The sequence below is a fragment of the Melospiza georgiana genome, chromosome 17, assembly GCF_028018845.1.
Source record: "Melospiza georgiana isolate bMelGeo1 chromosome 17, bMelGeo1.pri, whole genome shotgun sequence".
NCBI lineage: Eukaryota > Metazoa > Chordata > Aves > Passeriformes > Passerellidae > Melospiza > Melospiza georgiana.
In genome coordinates, this window is record NC_080446.1 from 9844802 (window position 1) to 9863928 (window position 19127).

Genomic DNA, 19127 nt, shown 5'->3' on the forward strand with positions numbered 1-19127 from the left:
TTTTGTGCAAAACTTGTGCTCCAACCTCAGGGAAGACACAACCACTGTGTCTCCTTCCCCTTGCAATGGAGTGGGGCTTCCAGCAGGCACTGTGGGAGTCCATCACAGCTGGTTATGGTGAGACCAACACCACTTTTGTTGCTCTGTGTGGGAGGCCACAGGTGTTATCTTCTGTGGCTGTGTAAACCACCACATATTAACTACAAACTCTTAGTCATCTGCAAGGGATGTTATGCCCCCTTCATTCATGACATTATTTTTAGGCTTTGTTCTCTTAAATGAATGAATCTTTGCTTATTTTCCCTTTGTTTTTTAGACACGAGCATGTGAAACACACATCCAGAATCTACTGACACAGGAACTCTTGGTTCTAAGGCAAGGGGTATCTAAATGTTATAGAATTGAGAGCGTACACTCTGTGGCACAGCAGATTTCAGCCAGTGAGTGCCCAGTTTAGGACAATACTGAAAAGCCTGACCTTGGTTTTACCCATGCAGCGTCAATGCTTCAGCGCAAACCAGGAGTTATTTACAGTGGTGCCCTGGGAGGGATGAGATCTACTGGGACTTTCTGGCTGCCAGTGATGCAAAAGGACTATTTGGGTAGGAAAGAGCACGCCTGGACCACTGGGCTGTAGGTCATAATACCCAAGATACTACTGTCATTATGGTAGTGCCCATTTGCCCTTAAAAACCCTTTAACCTCCTTGTCTCTCCACCCAGCTCTTGGCTGTCCAGCTGGCCTGGGCACAGCTTGGCTGCAATGATTTTATCATCCACACTCACCCAGGAAATCTCTAAAGTGAAAAGGTTGATCAGACACAGAAGTGAATCTGGAAGACAGCATGTATTTTTGGGGAGGAAAAACCTTTTGGAGAAAGGCTGCAAAGCCACATCTCAAATTCACCGAGTTTCTAAATAATTTAGGCCTAGATTTTAAGCTCAAGCACATCTGGAGCAATTACTGCTCCAAACATGTGGTCCATGTCCTAGAAGAAAGTAATTTAAAACTAAATAATTATTAAAAACCCCAAGCAGAACCAACCCTTTTGCTTTCCCACAGAAGCAAAGCAGGACTGCCACCAAGCTTGGTACCAACAACTTTTGAAGCCTGAAACGGAGTTGCATAATAATGGCAAATATCAAACAAACTGAAGAAAACAAGGGTAGGGGGAAATGCTGTTTTCCCTTTCACCGTTCCCTTCTCCTCTTTTGCTGGCCCACCCCTGTGGAAATGACTCCAATAAACCATGAAAGGAGCAACTTGCCAGCAGCTGGCACTTCGGACTGGGCAGATGCCAGCCATGGGGCTCACACTGCTTTGGAAACATATTTTTTTGAAATATATTAAGTACATATGTGTCAGTCTGAATGGCTGAGTGAGCCACTGAAACCAAGATAAGCCAAGGCAGCACTTAGCATGCACTCTGCATGTTCTCCAGATCCTGTGTCTCCTCCTGTGCCAGGCTAACTGCTGTAATGATGTTCTTATGCAACTTTATTCCAGTCACAGGGAGCCTGACTCCTTCTTCCAGTCAGCAGGAAATTTTCAGCTGACTGTGGAGACCAGTTTTTGTCATAGATTTGTCAGGCAAAAGAAGCTGCATCAGTTGGTTTTCAGCGCTCAGCCATGAAGATTTCTCTGTGCCATAAGAAATCAATTAGATTTTTCTATGCAATTAGATACAGAAATAAGCCATTTTCTTATTTGTGTCTGTCATTTATTCTGCAGAGCATCTCCTTGGTGGGATGACACTTGATGTTTCATAAAAAGGGAAAAAGTTACAGTTTCTGACCTAAAGAAATGCCTAGTGAGATGCTTGTGGTTAATGTTTGAAAGCAGCAATAAGGGCCGAGGAGAAGAAAGTCTCTCTGAACCAGTTGTGTGGTGGTGAGAATCCTTCAGGGAAAAAGGGCCCATCTGGCTCAGAAGTGCTGAGGCTGAGGCAGGTTGGTATCATCACCCAGAGGAGCAGAACCTGTGTGAATCCCTCTGGCTGCACCCTGTCACCAGGTGTTTCATGGGGAACCAGGGCCCACATCTTGAGCCCTCCAAATCTTAGAGTCACACTGACACAAATGTCACTTTTTTGCTTTTCTGACCCCCCAAAAGGTCTTTGAGCATCTGCCCTGTGCAGGCATTGAGCCATGTCTGAAAAGAAGACTCTTCAGGAGAACAAAGTTCTTTCCTGTGTCTTGAGCTGGAGAATGGAGCACAAACTCCAATTTACAGACTAAACATCAGGACATATCATTTCTCCTTTTGTATTAGGACTCACATCAGCGACAGGGAATGGAAAAAACGTGTGAATCAGGTCATTTCCAAGTTATGTGATTCACTCTGATGGGATGTTGCATTTCTTTGTCTCTCTTCAAGGAATCACGTGGAACAAAACCACAACAGGCTGCTGACTTGCTGTGGGGTGGGGGTGGCTGGAGGGAAAGAATAGAAGTGCCTCTTATTTTAGAAAATAATTATCATGCTTATCTTCTTCCAGGTGTCTCCAAGGCCCGTGGAGGTTTGACAGGATTCCCAGGAACAGAATTTTGCCCACAGTTCTGTCCCATTATCTCCCTCACACATAATAGAGCTGGAGGCTTGTGGTCGAGTGACCTCAGCACTGTTGTGAAAGCAGTTTGCTTGCATTATTCTGCCCACACGTGATTCCATAAGAGACACCACTCCATGCCTGTTTTTTTTTTTTCTTTTCTTAACTCTTTCCTCTCAGAGGAAAAGCACTGGATAAACACTGATATGTGCCCCTCTATGTGTGGAACACATGCTGGGCAATTTCTGGCAGTGCCCTCTGGGGTGGAGATGTTTTGAACCAGGAGGGCAGCACTCTTGGAGAGCTTTCCATGTGCCATGGCTGGAGCTGTGTGAAAGAGCTTTGCTGCTTTTTGTTTGATGCACTAAAGATACCTGGACTCCAGATAAGGTGCTGTGCACAGGCAGAGCCCAGCACTGGCCTCGTGGTGCCTGTTTGCCAGCCCAGAACACTCTGGCTCTCCTAAAACTGTCTGATGGGCCTTTGAGTCCTGTGGAATGGGTGCAGGAAGGGAGCAGCAGAGTCTGGGATGAAACAGATTTTTTCCTTCTCTAGAAAAGCTGAAATCCTGGAAGGGCATAAAATGGAGAAGTCCTGTATAAATTTCTCTATCAAGTATGTGCTTTCTTCTTACAACACTGCTTTTCCCCTCCTGCTTTCTTTGAATAGAGATATTGGGGCAAGGGGCAGTTAGAGGAGAGGTTTTCTTCTTCCTCCCTGAGCATTCTTCGCAAGTGGGAAAAAGCAGACCAACTAAAGCTTGCCACCACCCCAGGCTCTGGTCAGAGGGGGGAATAGCTTGTAAAACTGTCTTCCTGCATGTTTGCAAAGCACTTAAGGGTCTGATTGTATTACTACAGTGCTGCTAATAAACATTGTTAATAATGAAAGCAGGAAGAAACTGTTTACTGGGTGCTGCATGAGAAAGGCAAAGTTGGCTATGGCTGCTTCCAGACGTGAGGAGATTGGGACAAGGAACTGCATGTGCAGGGTGGTGTTCTGAAAGGATTGCTTCTGAAATCCAAATGAGGATGTAGGGGAGCAATCCTTAATGTGTTTGTTGCTGATTTGATGTACAAAGAGACTCACATGATGAGAGCCAGTCCCATTGCAGGTTCACAGGAGTCCCCAGGCAGCAGGGATGCAGTGAGTGGGTGCCACAGGGAGAGGCAGGCTCACATCTGGCACTGCCAGCAGCACAATGAACCTCCCCACTGCTGTGCAGGGCAGCTTTGCTCAGTTAATTAGGTCTCCCCAGTGTTCTGGAATGAAGATGTTCTCTGAGTGACAACAGGTTCAGACAGGAGACTCCCAGCAGCAAGCAAGTAGAGCCAGTAAAGAGATGGGAACACAGAGTAACTTCTCCCTGTGCAGGAGCAGAGGGTTCCTGCTGTGTAATAACGGAGGCGGTCACATGTCATGAAGAGCCCTCATTTGTTTGTTGGTTGAAACCTGGATGAAGTCCAGGTGTTTCAGAGGGCTGAACCATCACCCCCTCCAAGGTGCAGTGCTTGTGGTGTGGGTGCTGGGCACACAGAGGGGTCCTGGAGGCCACGAAAGCTCTGCAAGTCACAGGTGCCACCGTGAGCTCCACTCCTGAGTCAGAGCCCGTGCTGGCTGCCAAACCGTGCGTGGTGATTACACAGTGTGGACACCTCGTCAGCTGCTGAGGCCTTCTGACTCATTCCCACTTAGAATCTAGATGACAGTTTGGTTTGAATTAGCCGTGGGCTGAAGCCAAAATCCTGGGTCTGAACTTCCTCAGATTTTGGGAAGACTCCAGTCTGGATCCAAGCTTAGCACATGGCTGTAACTTACTCAAAGATTGGAGCCAAACCCTGGATCAGAACGTTCCCAGACTATGGAGAAACTCACAGCCCATCTTTGATGCTGGGATCATCACAAGGATGAAATACTGCCCTCATGTTAGGATGCTCCTTGCTTTCTTCCCTAGCTGGTGCATTTTTAGCCCTGCAATTGTTACATTTCAGTTCTTATGATGAAATTAAGGAAGAAAAAGAAAATATGTGTTTGTGTTTATTTCAACTGCAAAAAACATCTTGCTTTCAATTTGCCTGTTGGATAGACAAGAGGCATTTTGGCTTCAGAGCTTGAGAGTAGTGGAGCCAAATCCTGGCTTCTGAAATCCAAATGAGGATGTAGGGGAGCAACCCTTAATGTCTTTGTTGCTGATTTGATGCAAAACCTCTCTCACACGATGAGACCCAGTCCCACTGCAGGTTCACAGGAGTCCCCAGGCAGCAGGGATGCAGTGAGCAGGTGCCACAGGGCAAGGCTGGATAGACAAGAGGCATTTTGGCTTCAGAGCATGAGAGTAGTGCCTCATTAAAAAAAATTGGGACAGAATTCTCTTGCCCCAGCCATCAATCCCACCAGTACCAGCAGTGCCTTTAGTGCAGGAGTTACTAATGTGGCACAGCGAGCGCAGCAAGAGCTCCTTGGGCGCGTGCTACCCCTGACAGGAATCCTCTGAGGAAAAGGAAAGGGCTGAAGAGTAACAAAATTCCACTCTCAAGCTGCTCAGAAGACACGGTGTGAACAAACAGCCCCCAGAAGGCGAGATCCCACAATCTGCTGCCGCAGAGCCGCCGGGATCTCCGCGCGGGCAGGGAAGCACGAGCGATGCCACAGGAGGTGTCCCTGGGAATGTCTGGAAAATGTCAAGCTTGCCACGCTGCAGGAGGGGAATCTCAGCCCCCACAGAAGGCTCCGTGCCGTTAGCTGCAGGTTTACACACTTCACTTGACACCTCTCCCTTGTCCTACAGATGTTGCGCTGCGTTTGGGATGGAGCCCCCGACGATACAGCTGTTTGAACACATGTGCATTTTCCACTCAGCAAACCGCAAGAATAAGGCAGCGGGGTTACAACGTTTGGATCCTAGGGCTAGAATGAGAGAAGCAGGAGAGGTGTTTCTTTGGGAAATCTCCACAGTTTCTCCCGTAGTTTCTCTCTTTCTGATTTTATTCACTGACTGTTCTGCACTCAGGCCATGGGGAAGGTAAGGTCTGATTGATATTGCAAGTGACAACTGAGGCCTTGAAATCTTTTCTTCAGTTCATCTTTGGGAGGTGATAAGCCCAGAGTGTTTTGCTAGTTCTAGAGAAGTATTTTACCTTTTATTTGCAAAAATGCACTTTATTCCAGTTCCTGTTAATTCGCTGTTACTTGTGAATAAATTAAAGTCTGCCCCAATAGAGGAGTTTAGAGAGGAATTATCACATATGCTCAGAACAGAAATATTTTATAATCTTCTTTTGCCATAATAGAATATGAGAAGAGATGATTATGTCCCACCAAGAGTCTCACAAAAACACTGAAAGCCTTTTCTTCTATCAATAAGCTACAGAAGCTGGGGAGACTCATGTGAGTGATTTAATAAAATAAAATAAAATAAAATAAAATAAAATAAAATAAAATAAAATAAAATTAATCCAAAATGACTTCTTAAGGACCATGAGATCTCAGGCATCATTATTCTCTCATTGCCAAGGGCATCTATTTCAGGTACCTTCAATTATTTGACTCCTGATTTACGTCAGTTGGTTTAAGGCGAATTGCACTTCTTTTTCCTCTGATCCAACATCTGGTTTTTTGAAAAACAGATGTGCACAAATCAATCTGATTAATGTGCTTGATTCTGCAATTACTGCAGGATAAATCAGCAGCGCACTAAAATCAGCCTGGTATCAAATTCATGCTCCTACACCTTCAGCACCCAGCCTGTCTTGACTTAGGTATTTGCTCTGTGAAACTTCTTTAGATACAAAAGAGCTGGAATAAAATCCTCAGTGCCAGGATGTGGAGCATTTCAGATGATATGACATCTGGAATTATCAATAATGGGGCTTCAGTGAAAAAAATCAGTGCCTTTAAAATGGCTGCAAGTTATCTTGTGTGCTAAAAGGGCAGAAATATCCCTTTCTTACTTAGTTGCTGGAGCTTCTTAGATATTACTTGAAGTTGTCAAGGCAAAATAGAAATATATAAAAATATAAATAAAATATATATACATGTATATATATATATAATACATATAATATAAAATATAGATGACTCAAGGGGCATACATCTTTCTTAAAGTGATGAGGGATGCAATGGATTATCTGGTGGAGAATCAGTCTCCCTGCTCTGTAAATCAGCTGGAAGTCCCAGCACATGTTGCTGTTTTCTTTGAAGGTCTTGCTGCTATAGGAGACAGAGCCAACCCAGGAATTAAAATTAAGGAAGTTTTCTTTACAGATTGGATTATGACTGATTTTGTTGTCCAGGAAAGGTGAGTGGGAAGATCCACTGGTGTAAGGTGCCTTTTGCACTGCCCCGTGCTGTGAAAAGCTTTCACGCAGGGGTTCTTGGGTGCCATGTTCTGCATCACTTTTTGAGTGAAGCCCATTCCGCACCCCTGCCTTCCACCTCCTCGAGTGGGTGGGAGCTGGGATCTCCTCCCCAGCTCAGGACAGCTGATGGTCACCAGTCCCAGTGGCAGCAGCCACTTGTTGTAGGTCTGGTCTGGTGCTGATTGTTACTTTGACCTCGGTATTTGTGAGGGGCAGCAATAAATGTGAGGAAAAAATGAGAAAGATTTTTTTCCCTTTATTCATTTTGTCACAGCTGCCCTTCCTCTCCTGCAATGTGGGTCCTGCCATCAAAATTCCAATCCAGATCCAAACTTGCATTTTCCCCAAATCTCAAAGTGTTTTAAGCTGGAATCCATCATTTTTTTCCCCCCAACTGAAACCTAATAAATGTGCTCTATAAAAAATGAGTTTGGCCAACATCTGGAGGCAGATAAAAATCTTCCAAGCTACTGTTCCCCAGTCTTAGAGATCATTAGTACTGCAGAACATCTATACAGAATATTTATCTTAAGTATGTAATAAAATGAAAGCTACTGTGCCAAATTCAGAACAACCTATGATGAAAAGAAATGCCTCACATCAACATCAAGCTGCAGCTTTTCTAGCCAGGGAGAATCTTTTCTCTAGCCAAAGCACAGAAACTTGTAGTTACAAAAACTTAACACTAAACACAGGGGGCAAATTTATTATTTTAATTGTGATATTTCACCACTGGTTAGTTTAATGTCTTTTTCTCCCTTTTTATTTTAATCACCCTCCCCCTCTCCTTGGGATGGTTTATCGCTTGTAAATTATTTGTCACATCGTTGTAATTCTATCCAGATCCTTAACTTTCTAATCATGCATCTTTTATGGGGTCTCTTTTAAAGAAGCACTATAATTACTTGCCAAGGGTCCCTGTAAATTTTATCAGGCTGTAAAATATTATACTTTAATTATTTGAAAAAAAAAAATTGGAAATGTTCCCTCTGAAAGGCTGCACGATCAATATTGCAAAGAGCAAGGCACCTTCTGCAGTCCTGCCTTGGTTCCTGCTGTACACCTCAGAAACCTGCAAAACTCTTCCACTTCATTCAGTGACATGGAAAAATATTAATGGATAAACTGGCCTTTGATTAAGATGAAAAAAGTGCTTATTTTATGTTTCAGCTGTTTTAAAATACACAAAGAAGGTGACAAGGATGCTCTTCCAGTCTTTTTGTAGGATGCACAGGGACTCCACTCCCAGCTTGGTGCCAGAGCTGTGCAGTTCAGAGCAGAAATGCAGAAATGAGTCTAATCTTCCACACAGGAAATCAAACTTTTTTAGAGGAAAGATGCTCTGTTCCTATGCAGACTTTGAAACTTTCATCTTGTTGATTTCCTTAATTTCATTAGTAGCAAATATAGAAAGAGTAATAACACTTCTACAATTATTTTCTATTATCAGTAAGCATTTGTGACTCATTTCTGTAATCCTGTATTTCACAAACAGGCAACTTCCCTGATGCAGTGTTCTAGAAGTATGGGGAAATTAGGTACTTGACAGAGACCTAAAGTGGTTTCTGGAACAAAGTTTCCCATGCACTATTAAAATAAAAAAGGGCTTGCAGTTAGTTTCAGGCTGGATGTGCACAAGGTGTGGAATTATATCTTGTACTCCTCATCAGCATTTCAGTTGTGTGTGCATATAGCTCATGACCATTTCTGGTAAGTTTGCATTTCTATAGATTGCTGGACTGAAATAGGAGGAAGATAAATGATTTGGTCAAGGAGCAAGGTGAGCTGGAAGCAAAGTAAAATACAGATCTCACCTCAGCTCCTTGCTCCTGGGGAGCACTAGGGGAGAAGCTTAAGAGGAATGACATACTGCTTTATCTGTACAGTTCCTCTTATCCCATCTGTCCAGTGGCTTTCCAGTTTTATCCTGGGAATATCACTGTTATTACCCTCCAAACAGCATCAGATAAGACTCACCAGCCCTTATCTGGAACTGTGAGATCCATGCATGCTGAACACACAGTCCTGCTCTTGCCCAGGTTTTCTGTAAATAATGACTAAAAGTACTTTTCCTAAAGCCCTTTCTGTAAGAGCTCAGCACTGCTGGTAAATTGTCCATGTTTTGCACAGCAGCTGATTTTGCAGCAGGCTTTGGCCTGGGTGTCAGTGCTGCTGGCAAACATCCCATTTTAATGTGGAGAGTCCCCTGTGCACCTTCCCAGCTGAGCAGGTGACACATTCTCTGCACAGATCTGTCACAGATGAGGTCCTGAGAGGGCCAGTGTCCAGTGTCACACCACAGCACCCAGGAGATCAAACAGCAAATATCTTTCATTCGTTCACCACTCCGGCCAAGTCCAGTAATGATTTTTAATCACAGTTCATGAATGGCACAGACCTTGATATTTATTTACAGTGGCTGTTGACCATCAGAAACCATTCAATAAATATCTCTTGTAAACCACACACAAAGCTGGCTCAAGCTACTGTATATTGTTGCTATTTTTAATAGCTGGATGCTGGCAGAAGGCAGGGGTGAGAGTGTTTAAACATGGATGTAGCTATGGATGGTTCAATTATTCATTTCAAGCCAAGATTTCAACTGAAGTAACCTTTCTACCTGTAGGCAGGTTGTCCAGGAGGAGCTCTTTGTTTTGTACCCATTCCATATTGATATAGGCAAATAAAGACTCTGTAAAGCCTGAAAAACATAAAATATATTGGCTAGTAATTAACAAGACATGATGCAGATATTTGAAAATCAGTATAAAACTGATTTCCATGGCCTGACATTTGGTCCTACAAAGGTGCCTGGGGATTTCTGTGCTGTTGTGTCAGCCCAGGGGTCAGGTTCGTGCTGCAAGAAGGATCACCAGTCCCTTCAGCTGTTATCTTGCTGCTGTGGAAGTTTGCACCCCTACTCACTTCTGCTGTCTCCTCAGCTGGAAACTCAAGTACCAGGTTTTTAGTCCAGGTTTTTAGTCCTTCAGAGCTGCCCCCTCAGTCAAGGAGAGCGTCACAAGCAAACCGAAATGGGTTTAAATATGAAGATTTAAAAATTGTGGGGAAAGAGAGAAAGAGAGAAAGAGAGAAAGAGAGAAAGAGAGAAAGAAAGAGAGAAAGAAAGAGAGAAAGAGAGAAAGAAAGAGAGAAAGAAAGAGAGAAAGAAAGAGAGAAAGAGAGAAAGAAAGAGAGAAAGAAAGAAAGAAAGAAAGAAAGAAAGAAAGAAAGAAAGAAAGAAAGAAAGAAAGAAAGAAAGAAAGAAAGAAAGAAAGAAAGAAAGAAAGAAAGAAAGAAAGAAAGAAAAGATACTATGCACAGACCTGTTCTGCATCCTGAAGGAGAGGGAGCAAATGATGGAAATAATTGGCTTTTTGGAGCCTGCAAGGGTGCCACTGCCTGCAACCAGCACCACCCCTGTTTCCCAGTTATCACCAGCCACTTCACAGCCACTTTTCAGCACTGCTCCTTCATTCCCCACCCCAAACAATCCCTTCCCTCCGATTCCTCCCAGCCGGGGCCAGCATTTTCAGCCCAGCCCGCACTGCTGGGCCCTGGATCGCCGGGATGGCCGGGCTGGGAGCGCTGGGGATGCAGCCGGGGATGCTGCAGGGCAGGCAGCCACTGGAAAGAGAACACGCTCCCGGCTCGGGGGGTACCAGGAGTCCTGAGGGCTGCTGGCAGCTACAAACCAGCTCTAGGGCAGGGAGGCACTGCTGGCATGTAAACTTTGCAGCCTGGCATCTGGGGACTCGCTCCTTTCCCCCGGTGGCGTCTGTCACAACCGGCATTTTCTTTGGAGGAAACAGGGAAAAGGAATTAAGTAAAGGAGCAGAAGTGAATTCTGATTTTGATGCAGGTTTTCGCTGATTTATGGCTTGCATGTTTCAACAACTATTTTGTAAGTGGTTCACAAACTGTAAGTTTCTGGGAGTTTAATGATCAGTATCTATAATACTGAGAAATGACAGTAAAATAAAGCAAGTCCTCAAAATGTATTGCTATAGGCACACAAAATGGAGTCTCACAAGATATAGATTAGTAAAAAGGCTATAACTGCTTTCCTTGTCCCCTTTTTTTCCCCTATACATGACTATAAAAGCATCTTAACTTCTGTCTGAAAAGAACTGTACCCCACAGTGTCCCCTGTATTAGATCTCCTGCAGAAGAGATTTTTTTCTAAATCTTCAGAATAAAGATTTTTTTCAATATAGTAATATTAAAAAAAACCAAAAAAACAATTAAAAGCAAAAAAGAGAAAGGGAATTTATACATGACTGAACACCAAAAAATTTCTTAACAGTGATGACATAATGTGCTTTGAAGCTGCCAGGGCCAGGGTCACTGTCCCCCATGTGCCACCTCAGCCTGATGCACAGCATTCAGAAACACCAAGTGCACAGCCTGAGCATGTGGAATTATTACATGTAATCACAAAATGCTAATTGGTTACTAAGGCAAGCTGTATCAGATGAAATGGAAAACAAACCAGAAGCTGTTTCTCCAAGGCTTTTAAAGATAAAAGTGTGGCTAAGCTTGGGTAGTTAGAACCAATAACACTCAGATATTCTCTTTGATCCCATATTCCTGCATGTCCATTATGAAACCATCAATATTGTGTGAAGGTTGGAGGGAAGGTGTAGGCTCTCTGAGGACTGGCCAAGTGCTACATTTGCATCTCTCTCAGCTCCTCTTTCCCATATTTATCTTCTTCAGTGATTCCAATACCACAAACAGGGGCAGCTCACATCAAACTCAGGCACGGAGGGGAGAAGAAATGAGAGATGCTTGGTAGGGAGGACACTGCCATGGGTCTAGGCCAGGCTTCCCAGCTGGGGCTTTCCTGGAACACTACACCTCTAAGTACTGTATTTGCCTCAGGCAACATCCCTCCACATAATGGTGGAGAGAAACACTAAATCAACAGATACACACATCGACTGAGAATTCAGTGAATGCAAAAAAATCATTCCATCTCTGGGTCTTGAACTGTACAGAAGTTTTTAGGAGGAAAAGACACTGGTACAACAGCAATGAAGTCTCCCACCATCTCTTCCTGGGATCCTGGAATAGGTGGGAACTTTCTTTATTTATCTGGGGAGGTGAGTATTGTACATGTGTGTAGATTGCTCCCTTAGATAATTAACAGTTTCAAATCTTAAGAAAATATCAGTAATGCCTGGCAAATGATTCACATAAAGAAGTTGCCACAAGATTATCTACCAGGCTACGAGGCTGGAGGAGGTAATAGCCCACAGGAGATGTGCAATTAGACCATAATTAAAAGTTTAAATACCGCAAAACAACTGAAAATTTGTTGGAAACATGAGACTATGGACAAACTGTCTATGGATGGAGTTCAGAATTCTTTTTACCAGATCGAAAATCAACGAGGTGAGGCAATAAGTTTACATGATGGCATTGAGTCCTTCTGCCTCTCTGCAAACAGCAGAGTTTGTGCCATGGGGAGGCTGCAGCATCTCTCAGCTTCCCTGGTGCCAACACTGCCTTTTTTACAAGGAAACCCCTATCTGAAGACAATGATGTGTAGAGGAAAGTGGCACAGATGGTGAAAGTGCCATAAAGAGATTCAGTGACCTGTTCCCTGCTCTCAGAGCAAAGCCGAACCTCGGGAATGAAACTCCAAATCTCAGCTGCCTCGCACACCTGGCAGCAGGTGCTGGTGGTTCTGGGGTCCCACAAACTCTGAGAGAACTCTGCTCTCAGGCAGGGCTGAGCTTTCAGAGCCAGTGCAAGGCCTGGTTCCCCAAGGAGCAGCCCCTGGCTGGTGCAAACAGAGCTCTGGAGCTGAGTGTGCTGTTGCCATAGCAGGGGAGGGGATCTATGGAAACCCCTGAAAGGGCATCACTCCAGGCAGTCTCCAAACAGCAGGACCACAGACAGTACCAGGGCACTTACAAGGCATGCTGTGAAGCCAGGATAATTTCAATCCATTTAGCAAAGTGCTTCCAGTCCTCGTTTCAGAGCAGGTTAAGGGAAAATAGAGTAAGTATTGAACAAACAAAGTTGATCTGTACCTACCACACTGTACTCAAGAAAAAACTAAAACTGCCCGGCTGTTGCCTGCTCTAAGATTTTTATTTTCCTCTCTGGCAAAATGGTTCTTTCTTTCTTTCTTTCTTTCTTTCTTTCTTTCTTTCTTTCTTTCTTTCTTTCTTTCTTTCTTTCTTTCTTTCTTTCTTTCTTTCTTTCTTTCTTTCTTTCTTTCTTTCTTTCTTTCTTTCTTTCTTTCTTTCTTTCTTTCTTTTCTTTCTTTCTTTCTTTCTTTCTTTCTTTCTTTCTTTCTTTCTTTCTTTCTTTCTTTCTTTCTTTCTTTCTTTCTTTCTTTCTTTCTTTCTTTCTTTCTTTCTTTTTTTCTTTTTCTTTTTCTCTCTCTCTTTCTCTCTTTCTTTCTCTCTCTCTCTCTCTTTCTCTCTCTCTCTCTTTCTCTCTCTCTCTCTTTCTCTCTCTCTCTTTTTTTTCCTCTCTCTCTCTCTTTGTTTCTTTTTCTTTCTTTCTTTTTTGTTTTAATTTTTGTTTGTTTGAAAGACTGCTGCTGTGTGATGATGAGCTGCTCCTACACAGGTTCATTAACCCAAAAGGCACAGGTGAAAATCATGGAGTAGTCAATACCTTATGGCAATGGCAGACACTTTGGTAACATGATATATATCTGTGAGTAATCACACCTTTTTCTCCTCACTTAGGGTGGAAAAGTGCCCTTGAAAATTGCTTACTCTCCCACTAAAACATACAGGATTTGTACTCTAAGGGACAACACAGAAGTCCAATGAATCACTGAAATCAGGAAAAAACCAAGTAAGGTTCTTTGAATTTGACCTTTCCCAAACAGAGATTGAGGACTGAGTTCTTAAATTTTTTCTTGGTGTTGCATTATGCTGTGTCCTTGGAAATATCAAATAACTAAATTTGTTCTTGAGATTTGCAAACAGGATGAATCTTACTTTTGAGCCTAATACATTTATCAATCTGTTTTTGTCTTCAGCCACTAACATTATCATAATATTCAAAAAGCATTATGACACATCTGACCAGAAATGTTCTGCTGAATACATCATGAAGGGACCCCAATTGCTTGCAAAGATGGCAAATCCTTTGTTTTCTCAAGAAAGAGCTCATTGCTTGTTTTCCAGGCATTTTGGGACCAGATCATCTTTCATGTTCTCTTTCTTGGGGAAATCCTGACTGGATATAAATAACTCAAAAGCATTCTAATGACTTCCAGTAGTCTTAGTGAAGGTATTGCTGTGGTGTGGAAACCTAACTGGTTATGCAAGTTCTGCTGGGATAATTTCAAACTGCCTGCTAGAGGCACTTCTCATCCACTGCTACCTCCAAGGGTGTTTGAGATTGTCACAGAATTATTGTGTCTCAAGGCCAAGAGGGATCATTTTGATCACTGATTATGGATTCTTACATTTTAATCTCCTTAATCCCAGGGTTCAGGTAGGCTAAGCTGTTGAGAGCAGTGGACAAGCTGTGCTCTGTGGCTGAGAGTGTGTGCACAAACATTTGCCTGGCATCAGGTAACCTCAGCTTGATCAGCTCAGAGTCTCCAGTATATTTGCAGAGCAAGTCTTGAACTTCTAATCAACAGCAAAGGTGCTTTAAAAGTGTCCTGCCCTCGTGTTTGCCCCAGTGTACAACACAGTTCTGTACAGTTCACAGCTTTTTGGTTTTGGGTGGTTGTTTTTGCTCTATCCCAGAACCAATTATGAGTGGAAGCAGCAGAAGACCTGTCTTGTTCCACAGTGGAGGTGCAAGAGCTGTAACCTCCTGCTGAGGGAGCCCAGGGGAATTCAGGCAGGATTACAGAAGGGTGACTGTGTGTCAGGTGAGCACTGGGTGAACCTTGTAGAGGTGTAACAGGGTGAACAAGCTCCGAGCAGAAGGTCTGAAGATGAAGGATGCTTTTGCTCCAACTTGAACAGGGGTAAAGATTAAAGCCTCTGGGAGCTGCAGTCCAGGTTGGACAGGGACCAAACTATATCTCAAAACTAGTTCTCAAACTAGTTCTCAAACCAAACTAGTTCTCAAAACTCTGATGAATAATTGTCTGCCCTAGAGGCTGGAGTGAGGAAAAAGCCCAAACTTCATTCAATGGGTCCTTGGCTCTTAGGTCACCCTGCAGCTGAGATGGTCACTGGTGGAAGTTTTTACAACCCCATACAACAGGAGGAATGCCTGTGCTGTTTGTAACACTGTAATTCTGGACAATCATTGTCTCCAGGCAAACTTTACTGGAAAATAATTTAATTATCAGAAAATAGAATGCAAGCTGCAATAAGGCCACCTATACAGTTTCTTTTTCTATCAACTTGAATATTCTGCATCTCTTTAGATCAATAAAGAGAAAATGTAAAACACATGCTTTTTGCAAATGTTGCTGAATCAAAAAAAACTTCATCTATTTCAGGCTTGTGTGTGAAACACATTAGAAGACATCAGACGCAATCTCCAAATTTTGTGAATGTATTCAGCATTTCAAGTGATCTACAGGGACACCAAGGGTAGCTTTCAAGAACATCCAGGTCCTTGAGCAGCATTGAGCTAAGAAATGATCTTTCTTTTTTTTTTTTTTTTTTGTAGGGATGAATATCTCAAGCCAGCCAAAAATGAAGATGCAATCCCAGATTGGAGGGAAAGCTCTCTCTCTCTCTTCCCTCCCCATTTCTCCAGAGCAAAGATTTGAAAATTGCACTTGGAAGGCATTCAATCAAGCAGACACTCAGCTGTGCTCACACACATTTGGATCGGGTTTTTAGAGCCATGCCAGAATGTACCTTATGCAAAATTAGTAAAAACAATAACACCAGAGCAGAGGAATAACACAGCAAACCATACAGACACGTCAGGAACAACCAGCCATTAGGTGAAAGGCCAACATCATTTAGCAACTCACAAGTTCATAAATGGTAGATTTACAGAAATTTAATCCCCTTCTACTCATCGGGGGATTTCACTAGAGACCAGAAATAGCTAATTGGGAATAGAAGCAATGTATTTAAAAACAATGAAACACACTTCAGAAAACGCCTTTGAATCCTTCAAAAAGTAAAAGCACTAATTAAAAAAACATGTTTTTCTAAGAAGCAGCCACAGGTTTACAGGGTGGGAATTGGCTAACTTCTGAGAGTTTGTGCTGTGTGTCTGGCCACTGGTTGGCAAATGCAGACCTTTACACTATAAAAACTGTTTCAGTAACACTTTGAAACACTTGCCCAATCATGTTGAGTTCCCTTGGGATTCATTATAATATCATTAGATGGGATTATATCATTTGGTTTAATGTCAATTGCATTTCCATATTGTGTCCAGTGGTTTTATGATGTGGACAAATATTCCACCAAGGACTAGGCTGAGGCCATCACATTTAAATTCTTTTCCTGAGTCACAGTTGGCAGAAATCCTCATCAAGACATCCAGGCTGCAAAACCCTCCTTGGAAGCAAAGGGGAGATCAAACACAGTTTTTATGCTGCTCTGACAGCTGCTGCAGTGGTGCTTTTGTCCTAGAGTTTGCTGAACCCACCTTGCAGCTTGAGTCAAATACAAAATGCATTGCCTGAGTCTCCTTTCATCCTGACTGGAAAGAGCACAAGGAGCTGTGGCTTTGAGATGTTCTGATTGATAGTGGCCAGTCTGAGTGGGAGCAGGAGCTCAGACACCTCAGCCTGCTCAGCTGGGACCACACAACCCTGACAGACGCCTAAACTGCCTGGAAGGCTGAACCCTCAGAATCAAATGTCTGAGCGCATCTGCTTTCAAATCCAAGACATTCAATGCTCCAACAGTAATAAAGCTCTAGAGAAATGAAATCTTCATAAGTAGCAGCAAGAAGGGTGTCAGACTTGCTGTAGCACAAGATTGAATTCCTTTCCCAGTATGGCCCTCATCACTGTTTTGGGACAATGGGTAAATAATCCCTTTTCTTGTACAGGGAACAAGAAAAACTCATTGCATTGCGTAATGGATTTTCAACAGGAATTTTGTTGCTGTTGCCTCTAATAACAATTAAATTTATGTGCTGATGGCCTAGGTACACAGGAATGCAGGTTTTTCTCTGGAGAAAAAAGTGTTGTTTTCTAGCAGACTTAGAGTGCTGCTAGAGAAGAACAAGGATTCTGTTAGCTAAAGCTGTCTGGAAGTATTTGGGAGAAAGCACATGTCAAAGCATAGAAAAATCTAAGGATATAAAAAAAACCCCAGGCACATGATAAAAGTAACAAAGCTTCATGTTAACAATGATAACCATAATAATAGAAATGATGTGTAATGGTACTATACACACAAAGAAAAAGCTCAAAAATACATGACGTGAAAGATCTGTTTTGCTTGTCCTACGACAGAGTGCATGATGGTGAAACTTTTGTTCCTGATTATAAAATAATATAAATCATTTGAAAGTCAGGTGTTAAAAAACCCCATGATTTTACCCAAAGTTGGTTTGCTTGTAAAAATGATGTGCCTCTGTGTCTGTGAGGAATTTTTGCTCTTCATGTCTCATAGCCCTCACCTGGGTACAGCTTGTGCAGGGATCATGAGGTCCCTGATTCCTCCCACCCCATGGGACAGAGGAAGGAAGAAATTCCCCACATTGTAAACTCTCCGCTGTGCAAAAGCAGGATGGAGCAAGAGTGTGGTGGAGCCTTTCTGCAAACCTTGGAGAAATGTGATGTTTTGAAGGCCCCTTCCTGCCCATCAAATTTGACTGGCTGGAAGGCAGAGAGAATAAAGTGAAATTGTTGATGCCAAGCACTAAATCTCTTGCAGCATCCATAGAAGTCTTGTTTCCAGAAACACAGAATCTTGTTTTTCATGAGGCACAAGAGCAAAACAGAGGAAGGTGTTCAGGACAGTTATAGGTCTGTTGGACGTGCAATGAACTTCACAGAGAGTCCTCTGCTGGTGTTGTGGACAGCCCCAGCAAGCTGTGGAGAGGTTTCTCTCAGCAGGAACCTGGCCTGTGATGCTATTTCTAATGGAGAGTCTCAGTGAATCTGGAGAGAGGCTTAAGCCTCTTTCTAGGCATCAACCAACATTTGGCCTGGGGAGAGCAAATGAGTCACATCTGCACAGCTCCTTGGCAAAAAAAAAAAGCCCTATAAAATTCTTCTTTCTTGTACTCAGGAGTTTCTGAGGAAGATATATTTTCATGGGAATTTACAATTTTTTGCCCTCAAGAGAAACTTCACCATTTCCCTTAATCAACAGCAGTGTCATTTTTACCACTAAACATCTCACTTCTTCCCATCTGTCCAAAACCTCTCCAGTGAGACATGGGCTTGGAAGAACTTGCAAGCCTTGGAGGGCCAGATCCAGAGTGCTGACTCAGTTCCTTTTATGGCTCTAGGCAGTGGGCTTACCTATAAATACACATCCCTGTGTGGATGTAATCCCAGCAGGTTCAGTTCCTGGCAGATGCAGAGCAGAAGCCAAGAGACTGAGCAGATCCAACCACACTCCTGGAATGGTTAAACGGGGCTGGAGCTCAGTCTGCACAGTGGCTGAGCAGAGTGAGGGCAGGTCTGGTGTTGGCAGGCACGGAGCCATGGGCTGTGCTGTCACCCAGCTCCTGGAAGTGATGGGTTTGCTGGGGACAGGGCTCAGCTGAGCGTGTGGGCAGCGTGGAGGAGCCTCTGTGCAGGTTTCCATGTTAGCACAGGGTTGCAGGACATCGTCTGCTCTATTTTGCACTTTTTCCACCCAAAGTCAAATTTCCAAATCTCCAGCACATGCCCATGTAACCTTGTATAACCTCCTGTATAACCAAATAGGGAAGCAGCTCTTGGGTCTATTTGTGTTTTGCCTCTAGGTCTGGTGATCATGGGAAGCTACAAATTGCTCTGAAGAAGAGCTAGTTGACATTTAGCATTAGGTATATTTTTTCTATCATTAAAATAGAAGGAAACCTCAAGGAAAAATGTCAGGTTTTAATTACCTCCAAAGAAATAAACCCCATGTAATTGAAAGCGTTCAGTTTGCAGAAGCCAAACCATTTCTCTAACAACCAAAAAGTGGAAGTCTCCAGTCTGTCATGCAGATATTTCCTGCAAGTTTTAGCTGGATATCTTCTTTGGTTGTTGAAAACGGGGGAAAAAATATCAATGGATTTTTCTTCTTGCAATAAAAATATTTTTAGTGTGCGCAAACTCAACAATTTTGCAGTGGGAGAATATTTTCCTGCCCCCTTCTGTGTCC